This window comes from Oncorhynchus mykiss, chromosome 16 (assembly GCF_057628025.1).
Source record: "Oncorhynchus mykiss isolate SJ-2025 chromosome 16, ASM5762802v1, whole genome shotgun sequence".
Lineage (NCBI taxonomy): Eukaryota > Metazoa > Chordata > Actinopteri > Salmoniformes > Salmonidae > Oncorhynchus > Oncorhynchus mykiss.
This window is the reverse complement of record NC_143037.1, coordinates 80,072,501-80,092,500: the sequence shown is the minus strand read 5'-3', so window position 1 is coordinate 80,092,500 and position 20,000 is coordinate 80,072,501. Positions and strand designations below refer to the sequence as shown.

At 43.2% G+C, this 20,000-nt stretch overlaps 1 protein-coding gene across 1 annotated transcript in view; it reads left to right on the top strand.

Annotated features, from left to right (window-relative positions):
- The window catches only part of LOC118939598 (uncharacterized), a 245,340-nt gene that overhangs the window by 76,404 nt on the left and 148,936 nt on the right, over positions 1 to 20,000 (top strand). The window lies entirely within an intron of this gene.

The following is a 20,000-nucleotide window of genomic DNA, read 5'->3' as shown; positions in this document are numbered from 1 at the left end:
GATGGTGTTGAGAGAGAGATGGGAGGGGTTGAATGGAGCTGCAGGGTGGGACTAATAACAAGATAACCAATGTAAACATACGGGGTCTGTAAAATGTATATAGGTTCAGAACTGTTGTGAAATAGCACAGTTACAAATAGAAATCAAACTGGATGGACATCAGAAATAGAGGAAGGACATAAAAACAAACAAAATATAACTATTGTGAAATAGTTTGTGTCTGTAAAATGTGTATAAGATGTGTTTATTGTTAATTAGTTTACTCCAATCGGGGGAGGGGTGGTAGGGTTGGTGGGGAATAATAATACAGGTATACTCTAAAAACAGAGTGTATGTGGTGTATATGTATGAATGTTTATACAAAAAAGTATCTGCATGGAGGAATGGGCCAAAATACCAGCAACAGTGTGTGAAAACCTTGTGAAGACTTACAGAAAACGTTTGACCTCTGTCATTGCCAACAAAGGGTATATAACAAAGTATTGAGATAAACTTTTGTTATTGACCAAATACTTATTTTCCACCATGATTTGCAAATAAATTCATTCAAAATCCTACAATGTAATTTTCTGGATTTTTTTTCTCATTTTGTCTGTCATAGTTGAAGTGTACCTATGATGAAAATTACAGGCCTCTCTCATATTTTTAAGTGGGAGAACTTGCACAATTGGTGGCTGACTAAATACTTTTTTGCCTCACTGTATTTACCCCAAAAATATATGGGGGATTGGAAATGAGGCAGACAATTGCATTGATGGAAGCAACAATATTTTTGCAATATTAAAGCTGATCCACCCTTAGAATATATATATATATATATTTTATTTTAAACACGAAAAACTACAAGTAAATCCTAAAACATTAATAAAACATTTAAAGACATGTATAATAATGACATCATAGTGACATCTAATAATCATAATTACCTCTGACATCATCATGATATCTAATAATAATAATAATTACCTCTGACTTCATAATTACATCTAATAATAATAATTACCTCTGACATCATCATGATATCTAATAATAATAATAATTACCTCTGACATCATATTGACATCTAATATTAATAATGACCTCTGACATCTTAATGACATCTAATGATAATAAGAATTTTCCCTGACATCATAATGACGTCTAATAATAATAACCTCTGACATCATAATGACTTCTATTAATAATAACCTCTGACATCATAATGACATCTAATAATAATAATAATTACCTCTGACATCATCATGACATCTACCCAGCAGGACAGGTCAGTACACAGCAGTATTTGAATAAACATGACAAGGTGAATGTAAGAAACACACACAATTCAAATAGGCTACATGTCATATTAAACAGCATATTAACACTCTGAATAGGCTACATGTCATATTAAACAGCATATTAACACTCTGAATAGACTACATGTCATATTAAACACTCTGAATAGGCTACATGTCATATTAAACACTCTGAATAGGCTACATGTCATATTAAACACTCTGAATAGACTACATGTCATATTAAACACTCTGAATAGGCTACATGTCATATTTAAACAGCATATTAACACTCTGAATAGACTACATAGCATATTAAACACTCTGAATAGACTACATGTCATATTAAACACTCTGAATAGACTACATGTCATATTAAACACTCTGAATAGGCTACATGTCATATTAAACACTCTGAATAGACTACATGTCATATTAACACTCTAAATTAACACTCTAAATAGACTACATAGCATATTTAAACAGCATATTGACACTCTGAATAGGCTACATGTCATATTAACACTCTGAATAGACTACATGTCATATTAAACACTCTGAATAGACTACATGTCATATTAAACACTCTGAATAGGCTACATGTCATATTAAACACTCTGAATAGACTACATGTCATATTAAACAGCATATTGACACTCTGAATAGGCTACATGTCATATTAAACAGCATATTAACACTCTGAATAGACTACATGTCATATTAACACTCTGAATAGACTACATGTCATATTAAACACTCTGAATAGACTACATGTCATATTAAACACTCTGAATAGGCTACATGTCATATTAAACACTCTGAATAGGCTACATGTCATATTAAACACTCTGAATAGACTACATGTCATATTAAACACTCTGAATAGGCTACATGTCATATTAAACACTCTGAATAGACTACATGTCATATTAAACAGTACATAAACACTCTGAATAGACTACATGTCATATTAAATAGCATATAAACACTGAGGAGGCTACATGTCATATTAAACACTCTGAATAGGCTACATGTCATATTAACACTCTGAATAGACTACATGTCATATTAAACAGTATATAAACACTCTGAATAGACTACATGTCATATTAAACACTCTGAATAGACTACATGTCATATTAAACACTCTGAATAGACTACATGTCATATTAAACAGCATATTAACACTCTGAATAGACTACATGTCATATTAAACACTCTGAATAGACTACATGTCATATTAAACACTCTGAATAGACTACATGTCATATTAAACAACATATTAACACTGAATAGACTACATGTCATATTAAACACTCTGAATAGACTACATGTCATATTAAACAGCATATTAACACTCTGAATAGACTACATGTCATATTAACACTCTGAATAGGCTACATGTCATATTAAACACTCTGAATAGGCTACATGTCATATTAAACACTCTGAATAGACTACATGTCATATTAAACAGCATATTAACACTCTGAATAGACTACATGTCATATTAAACACTCTGAATAGACTACATGTCATATTAAACACTCTGAATAGACTACATGTCATATTAAACACTCTGAATAGACTACATGTCATATTAAACACTCTGAATAGACTACATGTCATATTAAACACTCTGAATAGACTACATGTCATATTAAACACTCTGAATAGACTACATGTCATATTAAACACTCTGAATAGACTACATGTCATATTAAACACTCTGAATAGACTACATGTCATATTAAACACTCTGAATAGACTACATGTCATATTAAACAACATATTAACACTGAATAGACTACATGTCATATTAAACACTCTGAATAGACTACATGTCATATTAAACAGCATATTAACACTCTGAATAGACTACATGTCATATTAACACTCTGAATAGGCTACATGTCATATTAAACACTCTGAATAGGCTACATGTCATATTAAACACTCTGAATAGACTACATGTCATATTAAACAGCATATTAACACTCTGAATAGACTACATGTCATATTAAACACTCTGAATAGACTACATGTCATATTAAACACTCTGAATAGACTACATGTCATATTAAACACTCTGAATAGGCTACATGTCATATTAAACACTCTGAATAGACTACATGTCATATTAAACAGCATATTAACACTCTGAATAGGCTACATGTCATATTAAACACTCTGAATAGACTACATGTCATATTAAACACTCTGAATAGGCTACATGTCATATTAAACACTCTGAATAGGCTACATGTCATATTAACACTCTGAATAGACTACATGTCATATTAAACACTCTGAATAGGCTACATGTCATATTAAACACTCTGAATAGGCTACATGTCATATTAAACACTCTGAATAGACTACATGTCATATTAAACACTCTGAATAGGCTACATGTCATATTAACACTCTGAATAGGCTACATGTCATATTAAACACTCTGAATAGGCTACATGTCATATTAAACAGCATATACACACTCTGAATAGGCTACATGTCATATTAAACACTATAAATAGGCTACATGTCATATTACACAATCTCAATAGACTACATGTCATATTAAACACTCTGAATAGGCTACATGTCATATTAAACACTCTGAATAGACTACATAGCATATTAAACACTCTGAATAGACTATATAGCATATTTAAACAGCATATTAACACTCTGAATAGACTACATAGCATATTAAACAGCATATAGCCTAACTTCCAAGATGGTATGGCAGTGGGATGTCTGTTTTGATTGTCTTGTTGATCGATCTCAGCTGATTGATCTCAGCTATCATTGCCTCATTGCCTGCATGCGTAATGGGTCCGCGGTCAAATGACCACCCCTCATCACTGTCAAACACTTCCTAAAACACTTTCTAATCAATCTGGCCCGGGTATTCTGGAAGGATATTGACCTCATCCCGTCAGCTGAGGATACCTGGTTGCTCTTTACAAGTGCTTCCCTCACCATCTTAGATAAGCATGCCCCATTCAAAAAATGTAGAACTAAGAATAGATATAGCCCTTGGTTCCCCCCATACTTAACTGCCCTTGACCAGCACAAAAACCTCCTGTGGCATCCTGCATTAGCACCGAATAGCCCCCACGATTTGCACATTTTCAGGGAAGCCAGGAACCAATATACTCAGTCAGTTAGGAAAGCAAAGGCTAGCTTTTACAAACAGAAATTTGCATCCTGTAGCACTAATTCCAAAAAGTTTTTGGACACTACAAAGTCCATGGAGAATAAGAGAATATCCTCCCAGCTGCCCACTGCACTAAGGGATAGGAAACACTGTCACCACCGATAAATCTACGATAATCGATCATTTCAATAAGCATTTTTCCATGGCTGACCATGCTTTCCACCTGGTTACCCCGGCCAACATCTCAGCACCCCTTGCGGCAACTTGCCCAAACACCGCTTCTTCTTCACTCAAATATAGATAGCTGATGTTCTGAAAGAACTGCAAAATCTGAATCCGCACAAATCAGCTGGGCTAGACAATCTGGACCCTCTCTTTCTAAAATTATCCACCAAAATTGTTGCAACCCCTATTACTAGCCTGTTCAACCTCTCTTTTGTATCATCTGAGATCCCCAATGATTGGAAAGCTGCCACGGTCATCCCTCTCTTCAAAGGGGGAGACACTCTAGACCCAAACTGTTGTAGACCTATATCTATCCTACCCTGCCTTTCTACGGTCTTCGAAAGATAAGTTAACAAACAGATCACCGACCACTTCGAATCCCACCGGACCTACTCCGCTATGCAATCTGGTTTCAGAGCTGGTCATGGATGCACCTCAGCCACGCTCAAGGTCCTAAACGATATCAGAACCGCCATCGATAGAAGACAGTACTGTGCAGCCGTATTCATCGACCTGGCCAAGGCTTTCGACTCTGTCAATCATCACATTCTTATTGGCAGACTAAACAGCCGTGGCTTCTCAAATGACTGCCTCAACTGGTTCACCAATTACTTCTCAGATAGAGTTCAGTGTGTCAAATTGGAGGGGCTGTTGTCTGGATCTCTGGCAGTCTCTATGGGGGTGCCACAGGGTTCAATTCTCAGGCCGACTCTTTTCTCTGTGTATATCAATGATGTCGCTCTTGCTGCTGCTGATACTCTGCTCCACCTATACGCAGACAACACCATTCTGTATACATCTGGCCCTTCTTTGGACACTGTGTTAACTAACCTCCAGACGAGCTTCAATGCCATACAACTCTCCTTCCGTAAATCCAACTGCTTTTAAATACTAGTAAAACTAAGTGCATGCTCTTCAACCGATCGCTGCCCGCACCCGCATGCCCGATCAGCTTCACTACTCTGGACGGTTGTGACTTAGAATATGTGGACTACTACAAATACCTAGGTGCCTGGTTAGACTGTAAACTCTCCTTCCAGACTCACATTAAACATCTCCAATCCAAAATTAAATCTAGAACCGGCTTCCTATTTCGCAACAAAGCCTCCTTCAGTCATGCCTCCAAATATTCCCTCGTAAAACTGACTATCTTGCCGATCCTTGACTTCAGCGATGTCATTTACGAAATAGCCTCCAACACTCTACTCAGCAAACTGGATGTAGTTTATTACAGTGCCATCCGTTTTGTCACCAAAGCCCCATATACTACCCACCACTGCAACCTGTATGCTCTCGTTGGCTGGCCCTCGCTTCATATTTGTCGCCAAACCCACTGGCTCCAGGTCATCTACAAGCCCCACCTTATCTCAGCTCACTGGTCACCATAGCAACACCCACCCATACCACGCACTCCAGCAGGTATATCTCACTGGTCATCCCCGAAGCCAACACTTGCTTTACCCGACTTTCCTTCCAGTTCTCTGCTGCCAATGACTGGAACGAATTGCAGAAATCTCTGAAGCTGGAGTCTTATATCTCCCTCTCTAACTTTAAGCATCAGCTGTCAGAGCAGCTTACCTGTACACAGCCAATCTGTAAATAGCCCACCCAACTACCTCATCCCCATATTATTACTTACCCTCTTGCTCTTTTGCACCCCAGTATCTCTACTTGCACATCATCATCTGCACATCTATCACTCCAATATTATAATGCTAAATTGTAATTATTTCGCCTCTATGGCCAATTTATTGTCTTCCTCCCTACTCTTCTACATTTGCACACACTGTATATAGATTTTTCCATTGTGATGTTGACTGTACGTTTGTTTATATGTAACTCTGTGTTGTTGTTTGTGTCAAACTGCTTTGCTTTATCTTGTCCAGGTCGCTGTTGTAAATAAGAACTTTTTGTCAACTGGCCTACCTGGTTAAATAAAGGTGATCTGGCCTACCTGGTTAAATAAAGGTGATCTGGCCTACCTGGTTAAATAAAGGTGAAATAAATGTAAAATAAACACTCTGAATAGACTACATATCTTATTAAACAGCATATTAACAGTCTAAATAGGTCAGGAGCCAGACAGGGAGTCTAACTAAATGAATTATTGAGGCTATATTATTTCAGTTGTTTCAATGCTATAGTCTACAAAGAAATACATTGTGAAGCTTTTGGGACTGAGACACAATAGGCTGGTAGGGACATACAGCACTCAGCATTTAAAAAACATTTAGTTGGATTAAACCATTATAGTCAGTACATTGTACATATAGGCTGTGACTTACATAGAATTAAATACAAATTAAATGAAAAATCACTAATTAGTGCTTTTGAATTCAATTTTTGAATACATTTTTAGAAACAGGAGTTTGGCCTGTCTGGAGCTTCAGGCTCATGGAGAGACGGCCAGTGTCTTCAGGCTCATGTGATGGAACCTGGAGAGACGGCCAGTGTCTTCAGGCTCATGAGATGGTTCCTGGAGAGACTGCCATTGTCTTCAGGCTCATGGAGAGGCGGCCAGTGTCTTCAGGCTCATGTGATGGTACCTGGAGAGACGGCCAGTGTCTTCAGGCTCATGTGATGGAACCTGGAGAGGCGGCCAGTGTCTTCAGGCTCATGTGATGGTACCTGGAGAGCCAGCCAGTGTCATCAGGCTCATGTGATGGAACCTGGAGAGATGGCCAGTATCTTCAGGCTCATGTGATGGTACATTGATAGACGGCCAGTGTCTTCAGGCTCATGGAGAGATGGCCAGTGTCATCAGGCTCATGTGATGGAACCTGGAGAGACAGCCAGTGTCTTCAGGCTCATGTGATGGAACCTGGAGAGCTGGCCAGTGTCTTCAGACTCATGTGATGGTACATGGATAGACGGCCAGTGTCTTCAGGCTCATGTGATGGTACCTGGAGATACGGCCAGTGTCTTCAGGCTCATGTGATGGTACCTGGAGAGACAGCCAGTGTCTTCAGACTCATGTCATGGTACCTGGAGAGGCGGCCAATGTCTTCAGGCTCATGTGATGGTACCTGGAGAGCCTGCCAGTGTCTTCAGGCTCATGTGATGGTTCCTGGAGAGACGGCCAGTGTCTTCAGACTCATATGATGGAACCTGGAGAGCCTGCCAGTGTCTTCAGACTCATGTGATGGTACCTGGAGATACGGCCAGTGTCTTCAGGCTCATGTGATGGTACCTGGAGAGACAACCAGTGTCTTCAGGCTCATGTGATGGTACCTGGAGATACGGCCAGTGTCTTCAGGCTCATGTAATGGTACCTGGAGAGCCGGCCAGCAGCGGAGAATATCCTCTCCACACTTACAGAGCCATTTGGGATGATAAACACCCTTCAGGCCACTCTCGCTCTGCACTCCAGTCAAATTGGGATCTCTCCTCTCCAGCAAAATTGGGATCTCTTCTCTCAAGTCAAATTGGGATCTCTCCAAAACCAGCTCCACTCAAATACTCTGCTGTCGGCCTCCTTTGTCTCCTTGATCCTTCCCCAGATGAACTACAGAGTTAGGACCTCATGACCCTTCCCCAGATGAACTAGAGTCGGGACCTCATGACCCTTCCCCAGATGAACTACAGAGTCAGGACCTCATGACCCTTCCCCAGATGAACTAGAGTCAGGACCTCATGACCCTCCCCCAGATGAACTACAGAGTCAGGACCTCATGACCCTTCCCCAGATGAACTACAGAGTCAGGACCTCATGACCCTTCCCCAGATGAACTACAGAGTCAGGACCTCATGACACTGCCCCAGATGAACTACAGAGTCAGGACCTCAGTTTAATGATCATGACCCTATATAATACTTTTTTATAGCCGTGAATTAGTTTTGAACGGGGACTGTGAAGAGACCCCTGGTGGCATGTCTTGTGGGGTATATATATGGGTGTCTGATCTGAATGTTATTTGATTATGAAGAAAGACAGACGTCAGGAGTTTTTCTCAGTAGGGGGTAGACGACCTGAGTATGCAAGGCCTGACACGAACACACGTACACTCAGTAGAAATAGACTTCCTCTCGCTGTGAGACTCGAAGTGGCGAGAGATAGCGTGGCGAGAGACAGCGTGGCGAGAGACAGCGTGGCGAGAGACAGCGTGGCGAGAGATAGCGTGGCGAGAGATAGCGTGGCGAGAGACAGCGTGGCGAGAGACGGCGTGGCGAGAGACGGCGTGGCAAGAGACAGCGTGGCGAGAGACGGCGTGTGTGATTTCTGGCTTTGGCACTTCATCACCCTTTAAAGTGACACAGATAACGTGTATATACACATAGACACACACACATATACACACACATATACACACACATATACACACACATATACACACAAATACATACACACACACATATACACACATATACACACATATACACACACATATACACACACATATACACACATATACACACACATATACACACACATACATACACACACACATATACACACACACATACATACACACATACATACACACACACACAGACATATACACACACACACTTCTGTTAACCTCAGAATCCCAAAACACCCTAACACACACACACACACACACACACACATAAACTTCTGTTAACCTCAGAATCACAACACACCTTAACACCCACGCACACTTTCCCTTCTCTGACATTGGGGACCCTGGGGAGTTGAGCGCTCTGTCACACTAACTGCCCTGTTAACGTGATAACCACACACACACACTTAGACACACACACACACACACACACACACACACACACACACACACACACACACGGTGCAAGACTGTGAAACTAGAAAAAATATTATTTGTTTATTTGGATCCCCATGAGCTTTTGCAGAGGCAGTGCCTATTCCCCCTGTGGTCCACAAGAACACTAAACATGGCGGGTGTCAACAACGACACGGACAGTCGCATTTAAAATACAAAATATATACAAACAGTAAACAATAATACAAACAATCAACTAAAAACGAAATAGTGTTTGTGCGTGTTCCCTCATAGTACTCACTGTTCCATGAGATGTTTTAAGTATTTATTTAACGAGGCAAGTCAGTTAAAATAACAAATTCTTATTTAGAAATGACAGCCTACTGGGGGAACTGCCTCGTTCAAGGGGCAGGACGACAGATGATCAGCATTTAGACAGTACAGATTAATAAACCAGGTCTGTTTGTGATCCAGTGACATATGTAGATGGATCCAGCTTCCTTGCAGATCTTTTTGAGCAGTTTGCACATTCGGATCAAAATGACTGTTCATTAATATCATCAATCCTTTTTCAGTCTCTTTGCCTATGGGAGAAATATATCTCCTTTTGCCAGCCAACTTCCTCTAGGTTTCCTGGCAACAATAGATATTATATTCCTTCTCTTTTATCCAGGGAAATACTGATTGTGTTTTCTTATTATCTGCTAAGCCATTACAATTATAACTGGCTATACTTATTTCACTGTTTACCATGTTGAGATACAAAATCTCCCCTCATCACAAAATCTCCCCTCATCCCAAAACCTCCCCTCATCCCAAAACCTCCCCTCATCCCAAAACCTCCCCTCATCCCAAAACCTCACCTCATCCCAAAACCTACCCAATACCCTCACCATACCCCACCATACCTCACCCCCCCTCACCATACCCCACCATACCTCACCCCCCCTCACCATACCCCAACATACCCCACCCACCTCACCATATCGCACCATACCCCACCCCCCTCACCAGATCCCACCATACCCCACCATACCCCACCCCCTCACCATATCCCTCACCATACCCCACGCCCCCCCTCACCATACCCCACCATAGCTCCCTCACCATACCCCACCATACCTCACCCCCCCTCACCATACCTCACCACCCCTCACCATACCCCACCATACCTCACCACCCCTCACCATAACCCACCATACCTCACCCCCCCTCACCATACCCCACCATACCTCACCCCCCCTCACCATACCCCACCATACCCCACCCACCTCACCATATCCAACCATACCCCACCCACCTCACCATATCCCACCATACCCCACCATACCCCACCCCCCTCACCATATCCCACCATACCCCACCAAACCTCACCCCCTCACCATACCCCACCCCCCCCTCACCATATCCCACCATACCCCACCACCCCTCACCATACCCCACCCCCCCTCACCATACCCCACCATACCTCACCATACCCCACCCTATCCCACCCCCCCTTCACCATACCCACCCACCCCACCATACCTCACCCCCCCCTCACCGTTCATATAACCCCTAGTTCATATAACCCCTAGTTCATATAACCCCTAGTTCTAATGCCTCCATATAACCCCTAGTTCTAATGTCTCCATATAACCCCTAGTTCATATAACCCCTAGTTCTAATGCCTCCATGATATTCCTAATTTATCTAAGTGCGTGAAGGTGGTGATTTCCTTTACGGTCCATTGAGGTATTTGAAACAGTCTCCTACCATCTCCTACCATAATAATAGAGTCTAGTGTTGCTAGGTCTTTCTTTGCTGTTGTAACGATCGTCGTTGGAATGAAACCAAAGCGCAGCGTGGTATATGTCCATGTTAATATTTAATGAATCAACTGAACACTGAAAATGCAAAATAACAATGTGAACGACAGAAACTAAAACGAAACAGTTCTGTCTGGTGCAGACACACAACAGAAAATAAACACCCACAACCAAAATGGGGAAAACAGGCTACCTAAGTATGATTCTCAATCAGAGACAACGAGCGACACCTGCCTCTGATTGAGAACCATACCAGGCCAAACACATAAACACAACATAGAAAAAAGAACATAGACTACCCACCCCAACTCACGCCCTGACCATACTAAAACAAAGACATAACAAAGGAACTGAGGTCAGAACGTGACAGCTCTATTACCAGACAGTAATCAAGATGGGACAAGACCACAGCCTGAACAACTAGTACAGTTGATTTGTATGTAAAAATAAAAACACAGAACATCTTATATAACAGACTAACCCCTCCCCATCTTCACAATGTGACGGCCCCACCCTACTCTGTCTACTGGGTTTTGCTGTGCTTACTTCCTGCCGGAGATTGGTGGGTGGAGGAGGAGAGGTGGGCGGAGGAGGAGGAGGAGAGGTGGGCGGAGGAGGAGGAGAGGTGGGCGGAGGAGGAGGAGGAGAGGTGGGCGGAGGAGGAGAAGAGGTGGGCAGAGTAGGAGATTATTGGGTGGAGGAGGAGAGGTGGGCGGAGGACGAAATGTGTCGGAGCAGGATAGTTGGGCGTAGAAGAATAGGTGGGCGGAGAATTGGAGAGGTGGGCGGAGTTGGAGAGGTGGGCGGAGCTGGAGAGTTGGGCGGAGGAGGATAGGTGGGCGGAGCAGGAGAGGTGGGCGGAGGAGGAGAGGTGGGCGGAGGAGGACAGGTGGGCGGAGTAGGAGAGGTGGGCAGAGCTGGTGAGGTGGGCGGAGTTGGAGAGGTGGGCGGAGCTGGTGAGGTGGGCGGAGTTGGAGAGGTGAGCGGAGTTGGAGAGGTGGGCGGAGCAGGAGAGGTGGGCGGAGCTGGTGAGGTGGGCGGAGTTGGAGAGGTGGGCGGAGTAGGATAGGTGGGCAGAGCAGGATAGGTGGGCGGAGCTGGGAGAGTTGTCAGTGCTGATGGGGCACACCTGTGTAAGCTCAGCTGTGGCATAAAGCCACTGTTTCCCCATTCAGCAAGAGATTCCTCTCTCCATGCATACCTTTGGTTATTTTGTTGTGGTTTTGGCAGTTGACGCCTAATTTCCTGACCTTCATGCCTCATCTGATTATTGTTGTGAGTGTTTACTTTATTTCTGGAATAAATTCATTTAGTTATTCCTTTACTCAGTGTGGAGTTTCCCATTGTTACAATCTTGAGCCATGTTGTAACAACAACAACTTTGTCAATATGACTTGACCATCCAATGTTCCTCAACTTTCTTAACGGTCACAACTTTTATACTGGGAAACTCCACAATGAGTAAAGGAATAACTATCTGACAACTCCAGTTGAGGTTTAGGTCCTAGAGAAGGTTTTGAACCAAATGCTTTTAGGTGTAGATGTGTATTTAAAACCAGTTTATTATTGATCACCCGTTCTGATACGGACTGTAACTCCTCATTCAAACTTTGTGAGCTCACTGGCTTTGGCTGCCAACATGTAGAGTGTGGAATCATCAACATAGTCGTTCTAGCTTTGCGTAAGACCAGTGACAAATCATTAGTAGAAATAGAGAATAGTAACGGCCCTAGGAAACTGCCCTGAGGGACACCACACTGTACGTATCTGATGTTAGAGAAGCTTCCATTGAAGAACACTGTATTCTATTGGATAAACTCTCCAACCATGTGATGACAGGTGATGTAAAGCCATAGCAAGTGTGTTTCTTCAATAATAATTGATAATCAATAACATCAAAGGCTGCACTGAAATGTAACAAAACAGCTTCAACTGTCACCCTATTATCCGATTATTCTATTAACCAATCATCTGTCACCTGAGTCGGTGCAGTACAAGTTGAGTGCCCATCTCTATATGCATGCTGAAAGTCCTTAGTTGACTTGTTCACAATTCTCTCCATCAGTTTACTAAGAACAGACTGCAAACTAATTGGTCGGCTGAGGGCAAGAAAATGGTGCTTTACTCTTTTTAGGCAGTGGAATTCCTTTAGCTTCCTTCCACGCCTGTGGACACACAGTCCTTTAGGCTTCAGTTAAAGATATAGCAGAATAGGGTGGCAATTGTCTGCTATCATTCTCAATAGTTTACCATCTAGGTTGTCTATATCTAGTGGCAATAGTCTGCTATCATTCTCAATAGTTTCTCTGTTGACATTGAGACTGGACAGAGGAACTCTGCCTAGAAGGCCAGCATCCCGGAGTCGCCTCTTCACTGTTGACGTGGAGACTGGACAGAGGAACTCTGCCTAGAAGGCCAGCATTCCGGAGTCACCTCTTCTCTGTTGACGTTGAGACTGGACAGAGGAACTCTGCCTAGAAGGCCAGCATCACGGAGTCACCTCTTCACTGTTGACGTTGAGACTGGACAGAGGAACTCTGCTTAGAAGGCCAGCATCCCGGAGTTGCCTCTTCACTGTTGACGTTGAGACTGGACAGAGGAACTCTGCCTAGAAGGCCAGCATTCCAGAGTCACCTCTTCTCTGTTGATGTTGACTTAGTTCTGACTACAAGTCTCTTTCATGATATCCACCTCTCCCTGGGAAAACTGCAGATTGCTCTTAAGGTCTTGGACTTCTCTGATCAGATCATCCATTCTTTTGTTAGTTGAGTCCACCAGTAATTGGACAAAGCTCTTGATGCTATTTTCCTATCACCGTAACAATTGCTTATAGACATCTTGTTAGTGCTTAAAAAGATAAGCCACCGGTGAGAGTGAAACACTGTTGTCTCCATTACTCCATTACCTTTAACATGATGGTAGCAACATAGGCTAATGCTGGTACTTCACTCAATTTCCAAACAGCACAGCAACAAACAGCAGGAATTTAAACATCCACAAGCCTGGGACTATCCGCAGTCCCAGCCACAAGGGCTAACCGCGTTGCGGGCTGTTTTCAAACTGTCAAGGAAACCTGGCTAGCTTGATAGTTAGCAGCTAGGCTAGGTGCCTTGCCAAGCAGCAGCTCTTCAGACTTTCGGGTTTGGCAGATAGTAGGGGTTGTCTGAGGGGTTGTCTTTCACACTTTGTGCTGCTCTCACCTGCACTGTCTCCCTCACCGTCTCCCTCACCGTCTCCATCACTGTCTACCTGTCTCTCTCACGGTCTCCCTCAGTGTCTCCCAATCTCATTCAAGTCACTTTGCATTGACATAGTCTGTAGAATGTGTAGTGCAAGTACTAGGTAGCATCTCCACACATACACGTTTGATATTACTATCCTTGTAGGGACCGATACCCCTAACTCTAAACCTAAACCCTAACTCTAACTCTAAACCTAATCCTAACCTTTAACACTAACTCTAAACCTAATCCTCACCTGTAACACTAACTCTAAACCTAATCCTAATCTCTAACCCTAACTCTAAACCTAACTCTAAACCTAACCCCTAACTCTAAACCTAACCCCTAACTCTAAACCTAACCCCTAACTCTAAACCTAACCCCTAACCCCTAACTCTAAACATAACCCCTAACCCTAACCACTAACCACTAATCCCTAACTCTAAACCTAACCCCTAACCCCTAACTCTAAACCTAACCCCTAACCCCTAACTCTAAACCTAACCCCTAACCCTAACTCTAAACCTAACCCCTAACCCCTAACTCTAAACCTAACCCCTAACTCTAAACCTAAACCCTAACCCATAACTCTAAACCTAACCCCTAACCCCTAACCCTAACTCTAAACCTAACCCCTAACTCTAAACCTAAACCCTAACCCCTAACTCTAAACCTAACCCTAACCCCTAACAATAACTCTAAACCTAACCCCTAACTCTAAACCTAACCCCTAACCCCTAACTCTAAACCTAACCCCTAACCCATAACTCTAAACCTAACCCCTAACCCCTAACTCTAAACCTAACCCCTAACCCCTAACCCTAACTCTAAACCTAACCCCTAACCCTAACTCTAAACCTAAACCCTAACCCCTAATCTTAAAATAGCCTTTGTCCTTGTGGGGACGTGAGAAATGTCACCACGAGGGAGAATTTTCAATGTTTTACTCTCCTTGTAGGGACTTTGGGGGATTTCAGGTACCCAGGAGGATAGTAATACACACACACACACACACACACACACACACACACATTACTCCAATCTCATCTGCTAGGATTACTATATTCTGGCTGATGGCCACACCATGACCAACGTAATAGTCTGAAATGTAGGTTTCAGTAGGCCATCGTCCCCTTCCCCTAACACACACACAAAAACTCTCTCTCACACACACGCACACTCTCTCACACGCACACTCTCTCTCACACACACACACTCTCTCACACACACACCCTCTCACACACGCATCCTCTTACACACACACACACACACACAAAAACTCTCTCTCTCACATACACACACCCTCTCACACACACACACTCTCTCTCACACGCACACTCTCTCTCACACGCACACTCTCTCTCACACACATACACTCTCTCACACACACACTCACATACCTCCCTCAATCCCTCCATCCCAGCACCAGCAATCTGGATTAGGGAAAGAGATGAGAGATTAGGGCCAGCGGTGGGATTATATGCTGGTCTGATGCCTCGCCCCTAAATCTCAACCCTCTCCTCACTGGGCTAACACCGGCTGATTCAACGTTGTTGCCACGTCATTTCGGTTAAACCAACATAGAATAGACATTGAATTGACTCATTTGCCCGGTGAGTCTATATGTCGCTGACATCTATCTACCTTCTCCTTGTGTGTGAGTGTCTTTATTGTTCATGCTATATAACCCAACGGATAGATTCAGCCACACATTATTGGTCAGATTATCCAGGAGTTAAAGCAGTGATCACAACAATCCACGGCTAGATGGAGTCTCCACACCCAAGGAGCCTCAAGGAGCCTCAAGGACCTTGAAGCATAACAACTTCCCTAGCAGGGCAGCGATCGGTTGAAGAGCATGCATTTAGTTTTACTTGCGTTTAAGAGCAGTTAGAGGCCACAGAAAGAGTGTTGTGTGGCATTGAAGCTCATCTGGAGGTTAGTTAACACTGTGTCCAAAGAAGGGCCAGATGTATATAGAATGGTGTCGTCTGCGTAGAGGTGGATCAGAGAATCACCAGCAGCAAGAGCGACATCATTGATGTTTACAGAGAAGAGAGTCGGCCCGAGAATTTAACCCTGTGGCACCCCCATAGACTGCCAGAGGTCCGGACAACAGGGCCTCCGATTTGACACACTGAACTCTATCAGAGAAGTATTTGGTGAACCAGGTGAGGCAATCATTTGAGAAACCAAGGCTGTTGAGTCTGCCAATAAGAATGTTGTGATTGACAGAGTCGAAAGCCTTGGACAGGTCGATGAATATAGCTGCACAGTAATGTCTCTTATCGATGGTGGTTCTGATATTGTTTAGGACTTTGAGCGTGGCTGAGGTGCACCCATGACCAGCTCAGAAAACCAGATGCCACCAGAAGCCATCTGATGCTCTGATAGGCTACTACCAGGTCCTCCACAAGACCAGGAAGTAGTATAAGACTTGTTTTAACCACTTGGTGGACACTGCTACAGTAAGTGCTTTCTTTCTCCACAAGTAGATGGCAAAAGCAAAAGGATAAACCCCAGTTGGCCTTCTGAGAGCAACTAGTGTTGGAAGTGGCTGGGGCCCCAAAGGGATAAACCCCAGTTGGCCTTCTGAGAGCAACTAGTGTTGGAAGTGGCTGGGGCCCCAAAAGGATAAACCCCAGTTGGCCTTCTGAGAGCAACTAGTGTTGGAAGTGGCTGGGGCCCCAAAAGGATAAACCCCAGTTGGCCTTCTGAGAGCAACTAGTGTTGGAAGTGGCTGGGGCCCCAAAAGGATAAACCCCAGTTGGCCTTCTGAGAGCAACTAGTGTTGGAAGTGGCTGGGGCCCCAAAAGGATAAACCCCAGTTGGCCTTCTGAGAGCAACTAGTGTTGGAAGTGGCTGGGGCCCCAAAAGGATAAACCCCAGTTGGCCTTCTGAGAGCAACTAGTGTTGGGAATGGCTGAATTTGGGGCCCCAAAGCAACCTCACAACCATCACACGATGATCTTATTTTACAGACATATGCCACTTTGGAGAGGTTTAGGGACACTTGGAAACATTTTGTGGCCACACCTGACACCACTTACTAAACCATCTGCCCATTTCTATTTGTTAGGTCTAACAATCCCATTTATTTCCCCTGATATTGTTCACATGTTGTGGAAGCCATCTGATGTTTTTCCAGCTCTGGGCATCAATAATTCACATATAGCTTGTCAATGAAAGATGACTTTCAAAATAAAACTACAAAAAAACTGTTATTTTGTGTGTACTTGATATTGTGTATTCTGAACTATGTAACTCCTATCTGTCTAGTCCATTTCCTCATCATCTCCCAGTTGTCTTCTTTTCAAATGTTCCATGGTTTTGTATGTCAGAATCATATAATTACACATGAAAAGCAGTTACTTTTGGGTATGTCTATTTAGGCAGAAATCTACATTTTGCCATTACATTTAAGAGGATTTATCCAATGAGAGCTGTGTCCCTGACTGACTGGGAGGAAGTTATCCAATGAGAGCTGTGTCCCTGACTGACTGGGAGGAAGTTATCCAATGAGAGCTGTGTCAATGACTGACTGGGAGGAAGTTATCCAATGAGAGCTGTGTCACTGACTTACTGGGAGGAAGTTATCCAATGAGAACTGTGTCACTGACTGACTGGGAAGAAGTTATCCAATGAGAACTGTGTCACTGACACTACACTGGGAGGAAGTTATCCAATGAGAACTGTGTCACTGACACTACACTGGGAGGAAGTTATCCAATGAGAACTGTGTCACTGACACTACACTGTGAGGCAGTTATCCAATGAGAGCTGTGTCCCTGACACTACACTGGGAGGAAGTTATCCAATGAGAGCTGTGTCACTGACACTACACTGGGAGGAAGTTATCCCTAGATACTGGAAGGAAGTTTCCCTGGCCTAGATAATTATCTAATATCAATTTAGACTTTTATCGTCCTCATGGTTTAGGTTTGTATTGGACTAAGGGAAACTGATCAGTGGTGTCAGAGGAGATGGGATTTAGGATCAAGACTTTCTAACCTATAAGACCAGGGGCTTACTGACATGATCCCAAGATGAAGGCTGGGGTTAGGATTGAGACTTTCTAACCTATAAGACCAGGGGCTTACTGACATGATCCCAAGATGGAGGCTGGGGTTAGGATAGAGACGTTCTAACCTATAAGACCAGGGGCTTACTGACATGATCCCAAGATGGAGGCTGGGGTTAGGATCGAGACTTTCTAACCTATAAGACCAGGGGCTTACTGACATGATCCCAAGGTGGAGGCTGGGGTTAGGATCGAGACTTTCTAACCTATAAGACCAGGGGCTTACTGACATGATCCCAGGATGGAGGCTGGGGTTAGGATAGAGACTTTCTAACCTATAAGACCAGGGGCTTACTGACGTGATCCCAAGATGGAGGCTGGGGTTAGGATCAAGACTTTCTAACCAATAAGACCAGGGGCTTACTGACATGGTCCCAGGATGGAGGCTGGGGTTAGGATCGAGACTTTCTAACCTATAAGACCAGGGGCTTACTGACGTGATCCCAAGATGGAGGCTGGGGTTAGGATCGAGACTTTCTAACCTATAAGACCAGGGGCTTACTGACGTGATCCTAAGATGGAGGGTCAGTAGAATTAGAATGGATTAGAATCCTAGATAGAATTAGAATTAGAATGAATTAGAATCATTGATAGAAGTAGAATTAGAATGAATTAGAATCATTGATAGAAGTAGAATTAGAATGAATTAGAATCATTGATAGAAATAGAATTAGAATGAATTCGAATCATTGATAGAAGTAGAATTAGAATTAATTAGAATCATTGATAGAAGTAGAATTCTAATTCTATGGGTGGGCAGAATCCTTTGGGTGATGATGTCACAGCTGGTTTCTTTTCAATATGGGGACTTCAACCTCCTGGATAAAGAGATTGGTTGGGTTTGGTGACTTCAACCTCCTGGATAGAGAGATTGGTTGGGTTCGGGGACTTCAACCTCTTGGATACAGAGATTGGTTAGGTTCGTGTACTTCAACCTCTTGGATAGAGAGATTGGTTGGGTTCGGGGACTTCAACCTCTTGGACAGAGAGATTGGTTGGGTTTGGGGACTTTAACCTCTTGGACAGAGAGATTGGTTGGGTTCGGGGACTTTAACCTCTTGGACAGAGAGATTGGTTGGGTTTGGGGACTTTAACCTCTTGGACAGAGAGATTGTTTGGGTTTGGGGACTTTAACCTCTTGGACATAGAGATTGGTTGGGTTTGGGGACTTTAACCTCTTGGACAGAGAGATTGGTTGGGTTTGGGGACTTTAACCTCTTGGACAGAGAGATTGGTTGGGTTCGGGGACTTCAACCCCTTGGACAGAGAGATTGGTTGGGTTCGGGGACTTTAACCTCTTGGACAGAGAGATTGGTTGGGTTTGGGGACTTTAACCTCTTGGACAGAGAGATTGTTTGGGTTTCGGGACTTTAACCTCTTGGACATAGAGATTGGTTGGGTTCAGGGACTTCAACCTATTGGACAGAGAGATTGGTTGGGTTTGGGGACTTCAACCTCTTTGACAGAGAGATTGGTTGGGTTTGGGGACTTCAACCTCTTGGACAGAGAGATTGGTTGGGTTTGGGGACTT